This window comes from Abramis brama (genome assembly GCF_963993115.1).
Source record: "Abramis brama genome assembly, chromosome: 1".
Classification (NCBI taxonomy): domain Eukaryota; kingdom Metazoa; phylum Chordata; class Actinopteri; order Cypriniformes; family Leuciscidae; genus Abramis; species Abramis brama.
Genome location: NC_139963.1, coordinates 116,641 through 122,474, shown reverse-complemented (window position 1 = coordinate 122,474; position 5,834 = coordinate 116,641). Strand labels below are relative to the sequence as shown.

The following is a 5,834-nucleotide window of genomic DNA, read 5'->3' as shown; positions in this document are numbered from 1 at the left end:
TTAGTGTTTTTATGTGTAAAAATGTGTTTTATCAACACCAGGATGGTGTAATATTTGACTCCTATAAGGTTGAGAAGATTGTGATTTCCATTTTTTTAAAGTGTTGGGTCAACACCAGAACAGTGTAGAAGTTTAACTGCACCCAGCTCTGTGACAGTGTTGTTGTTCTCTGCATTGGTGTTAATATTTTACTCTCTTAGTGTTCATATTGTAACACTGTGTCGCTGTTGCGAGAGGCAACACTTTTGAAAGTGTTGAACTAACACTTTGTGGGTGGTTCCCATATATACACTTTTAAAGTGTTGAAATTAACTCTATTGGTGTTGATTTCCGGATTTCAAATTTACTGTGTAGCATTACGCTAGCCGAGATCAGTGCTTTACATAACGATCTCAGAGCCTCAATCGCCGCGGACTTCAAAGCATCTTTGAAAGCTTGGCAACCAAGCTAGATAACGTTCAGTCTACTGTGGCAGATCATGATCTTCGCATCGGTAATCTCGAGTCTGGCACTACGGAAATTAGTCAACAGCTTGAGCAAGTCGAAGCTACGTGTTTGAGGCTCCAGAAGGATAATGAGTGGCTCAAGGCTAAAGTCTCAGACCTCGAGAGCCGCAGCCGGCACCAAAATATTTTAATTCTGCCCAGTAAACAATTACCGTCTTTCAACGTTAAAATATGGTTGAAAATAAGTCGGTCCACCTTGGACTGGTTTACGACGTGATTTCAACTAAGTAGTTTCGGCCGGACTGTTTGACTACGTGTTTTCAACTGATCATCCAAGACATGTTTTCAACTGATAATCTAAGACAGCTAGGATAGTCTGTTATACATGCTAAAACAACGGAGAAAACAAACTACCAAACCATGTTCATTATTATCTCAAATAAATTTAAAGAGTTTTACATATTCCGTCAAAGTTATAAAAAAATACATTGAAACTGTACGTGCAATGAGGATTCATACTTGGAAAGAATTACCACACCCCAGCTGGCGGCAGTAATGCACCATTAAAGTTAGTTGCCAACCGCCATAAAACCGAAAGAAGAAGAAGCAAATGAGGCGTGCGTGCGAACATGCATGCAGCAGAGGAAGTGCGCGCTCTGTATTTTTCCACCCATCATCAAGCCAACCGCCAGAAAGCTCTTCACACCAGAAAGCAGCTGTGTAAAGTAAGTAGCTATGATAAAATAATTAGCTATGATGGCAAAATAAGTGTAACATTATAAACGTTTACCTTATTTCAACCAAACCTGACTTTTTTTTTTGTAAACGTACTAGCTAGACATTATGCGGCTAGCTACCACGTGTACACACCACACCGATGGACTGTTAGCTAGCTATCTGTGTGAAATTCCCAAAATGCGGATATTAATAAGCCATTAAGGTTTAACTGTTTGTGATTTATTTTTTAGTTATGTTACATAGTAGATAGCCAGATTAATTTCAGCTTTGGTTTATTCATGCACCATCTAATATATTTTCTTTTGCAGCTGCAGTAATGAAGTGGAGTAAAACTGCTACAGAATTTGAAATCACGGCTGCTATGGCTGAGACACTTAAACATGCTCCCGGGAGAGCTGGAGGTGGAGGTCGCAAAGTGTGAACATTTGTAGTGTAAATTTTCTGAGTTGTGTTTTGTGTTGACTCTTGGAATGTGCTTTTGGAATGTGAAATCTGCGTTTTATTGCACTATATTTAATTTAAAATGTGCTGTTTTAAGTATAATAAAGCTATTCTCTCTTTAAAGCTTTGTTTTATTCATATGTTAATCTAAAATGTTATTTGGCATGTTAATGTGTTGGGACTTTAGAATTGACAGTTGTCAATAGGCATCGACTGTTTTCAACGTTGAAAAGTCTGACAAATTTGACGTCTTTTCAATTTTCATTTTCAACCTTAAGCGGACCGTAATTAGACGTTGAAGATTTATGTCTAGTCAACGTCTAATAGACGACTTTTTGCTTGCTGGGTGGGCTTACCCGAGTCAGTCGAGGGGCCGCGTCCGACTACATTTTTTCCCCAGCTCCTGGTGGATGTCCTTGGCTCTCAGGCGTTAAACCTCGCCGCCTGAGCTGGACAGAGCTCATCGTAGCCTCACACCTAAACCAGCGCCTGGGCAGAGACCGCGACCTGTCATTCTGCGATTTCATTGCTTTCAAGTGAAAGACCTGGTCATCCGTGAATCTCGCAAAAAGGGTGAGCTGCTGTATGAAGGACATAAGATCCGTATCTTTGAGGATCACTGCCCTGAGGTTTTGAAACTCTGCGCCGAGTATAAAGATGTGATGTGGTCACTGTACAAACGCGGTCTCAAACCTGCGCTTCTCTATCCTGCCAGACTGCAAATCACGCTTCTAAACGGTGAGAAGAAATGGCTGGCTTCTGTTTTGGAAGCCAACAACTTCATCCAGAGCTTGGACTCGTAGTGGGTTCGATGGACTGCATTCTACTATGTCAGTCTTGATTTTTTTTTTTTTCTGTCCTTTTTTTTTCTCTCTTAATTTCGGGAACGACCTAGGCTGTTGTACGGTGACCGGGAGGGGACATGTTCGGTTCACTTATTTTTGTCGTGGCCACAACATATAAACTCGTGGGAACGTGATATTAAGTCGTGGGAACGTCATAATATCTCATGGGAACGTCATATTAAGCCGTGGCCACGAGATCATTTTGTTGAGGTAACGACATCATTATGTCGTGGCCATGCGATGCAAAGTCGTAGCCTCAAGATCATATGTTGAGGGAACGATATATTTTTCTCGTGGCCACGACTTCATATTTTGAGAGAACGACATCTATTTGTCGTGGCCACGAGTTGAGGGAGCCACAGCGGCCAATACTGTAACCGTACCATAGCATAAACTGGGCTACAGCAGAGATGGAGATGACAGAAGAAATAACATTTTACTTTAAATTAGGAATGTCATATAAAGATATAGTGCGGTCTTTGGCATTCTTAAATTGGATGGGCTTTTTTGTCGCACTTTTGCACTGGCATGAAGTTGGTTTGACGTTGGACGTTCAATATTCGCATATTTAGGGACCGTCTCAAAATTACATGCGACATTGGCATAAACGTTTCTAACTTCAGTAGCATTTGAAGACAATGATTTACAGTCATAAAACCAACTGTACATTGTTCACCCAGGTCTCATGTATGATGCACACCTTTTAGATTTTTGATATTTATGACAATAAACTGCTAAATCGTATGCAAATATTGCTATGTATTTCACTTACCTGATTGAAGTACGGGCCAGTCAAGAGTTGAAACGTGGACCAGTAAAACCCCAAAACAGTGTGTTAAAATCTAGTAATGAATGAGCACGGGTTATAAGCGGGAGCGAGTACTAGGTTTGGCATGTTGTCTCGTCAGGAGAGATGCGCCACCGGTAAGCTGCTATTTTTATCCATTGAGCTGCGGTTTAAGTTTGTTTGTCTGTTTACCCTGCCGCTGTGCTGCCGTTGTGTATGTGCGCGGTTTGTATGCTTGATAACTGTTATTTTGGTCACGCTGATAAAACCTTGTTTGCAGTCTGATGTTTAACGTTGTCGGCTCAATTCCAGTAAATGTTTGAAATTGGAGCGTTTCACTGTCACACGAGTTACTTCCTGTTTGCGGTGCTGGATGGGTAATGTAGTTAATCACTGTACATTGGTAATGGATTGCTATGCTCAGCGTTGCTATTTAAAACTACACTCACTGTCTTTCACTTTAGGCCAACATACTGAGAACACTTTTGTGGTTTTGGGCTATTGGTTTAATGTGTAACATTGACATTCATGTACATTTGGTGTGTGTGAAATTGTTGCATTCCTGTGTTTAGATGCATGTGCTTTGTTTAGTCATTCAGTTTAAACACTAAGTATATTATAATATTTATAATACTAAATACTGACTATATTTGGAATTTATATTTTTATTTATATTTATATATTATTCGGATTTTATGGTATATTATGTATGTGACTATTAATATTGTTGTTTACACCATAGTTTTCTATTTCTACAGGTTTATAACCTGTTATTTGTGGACTAATCAACTGTGTATGGAAAATTAATCACAGTAAATAAAAAACCACAAAGAGTCATAACAACGTGTCCTCTCCTGACGCCCCGTTCGGTGGGGAGATTCTTAAAGAACCGAACAGTTATAAACCGCGGCCCACTGCACTGGATTGAGTGCAGCAAAAAACAGCCACGGACTGCTTCATTAAGGAAGCTCAATCAACCCAGGATCAACTGGCCTCTCACTTTTGTGACTGACCCCAAGTTTATCACCAATTAAACTGCCCGTTGATCAAGGATAAAAGAGCGTGTATACACATTGGCAGTGACAGCTCTCCAGTCAACACAAAGGGAGTAACAATGGCAGACTTGGAAAAGCTTAAAAGTGTGCGATCAAGAGCACAGGCTTCATTCACCAAAAGGGCTCATACTCTCACCAAGCCGGGACTCTTGGAACCGACTGAAGTTCTCAGGGAATGGAAGATTTTTAGGGCAGACTTTTCTAAAGTTACAGATGCGGGACATGAGTATGCTGAAGCCCTGAGGGAATCAACGGATGAAGAGGTCATAGCATCTGCAAACCAAATTGATGTAAAGACAGCGGAGTGTGAGAACAGGTTCCTCGAGGTAAAGAGAGTCACCCAGGAAACCTTCTGGACCAGCTATGCAGAGGAGGTGTTTTTTAAGCAGGCTAAAACAGCTGATACGGCCATCACTCAGGCAGAGGAAGAGGAAGTTAACCCTCAGAAGTCAATCAAGTACCGCAGGCTAAGAAATAGAGGTCTTGAAAGAGAGGTCATTGAACTCGGAGAAATGCTGGTAGAGTGGAAGGAGTTGGTTCCTGGTCCGAAGGCATTAGATCTTAGGACACGCCACAAGACATTAAAGAAGAGGGTCCTGGCGTTGTCTGATAAACTGGAGGAGGACGAAGCAGACCAAGTAAAGGGTAGAGAAAGAAACCTGGGAGATGAGAGCAGCGCGGTTGGTGATCCGATACAAGATGCTTCTTTCCTCTCTCTCCCTGACATGTCTGCCGATCTCAAGCTGAAGCCCAAAACGTACACAGGGGCATTGAACATGAACACCCGGCCCCTCTTACAGCAAAGCAGCCCGGAAAGGACCAAAGGAAACTCTAATCTCAAGCCTCAAATCAGCCTTGAAAGAGCACGGCTACCCACTTTCTCTGGTGACATGAGGGACTATTACCGCTGGAAGACTGAGTGGGAGGACCTACAAGAATTGGGTAACCCACAAGGTGTGGAATGTATAAAAAAGTTCCACTTATTAAATAGTCTCCACGAAAAGGTCAAGAAGGATCTCGTCCTATCTAGCTGTGGATCCGCTGACGATATGTTCAGGCTGCTGGACAGTAAATACGGGAACAGAGCGAAAATAGTCCTACTGATCACCAACGAGGTCCAGTCTCTTCCCCCCGTCAAAGGAAACAATCCAAGAAGAACTATTGAGTTGATCCAGGCTGTGGAAAGGGCACTGTGCAACCTCCAGATTCTTGGTGAAGAGGACGCCGTGAAGAACCGTGTTGTTGCTCAGTCTCTTGAAAGCAAGCTTCCCAGTTCACTCAAGAAGGAGTGGATTATGCACAAAACTGACCCGGCAAACAGGTTCTCTCCACTGTATCATTTTGATTGCCTCCTAGGATTCTTGAAGAAGCAGGAGGAGATTCTTGAAGAATTGGATCAGTTGGAGTCAATCCCTGCAGACAAAGGCCCTGTGGAAAAGGGTGCTGCAGACTACCCAGATAAGAGGGGGAGGAAGGCTTTCACTAAATCCACAGCAGGTCAGAAGGACGACTATCCCAGCTG

At 42.3% G+C, this 5,834-nt stretch overlaps 1 long non-coding RNA gene across 1 annotated transcript; it reads left to right on the top strand.

The window, feature by feature from the left end:
* The first annotated feature begins 842 nt into the window (after positions 1-842).
* LOC311066470 lies at positions 843-1,748 on the top strand. The gene is made up of 2 exons (XR_014603081.1): positions 843-1,171; positions 1,493-1,748. It is a non-coding gene; the product is annotated as an uncharacterized lncRNA (long non-coding RNA).
* Positions 1,749-5,834: the final 4,086 nt, after the last annotated feature.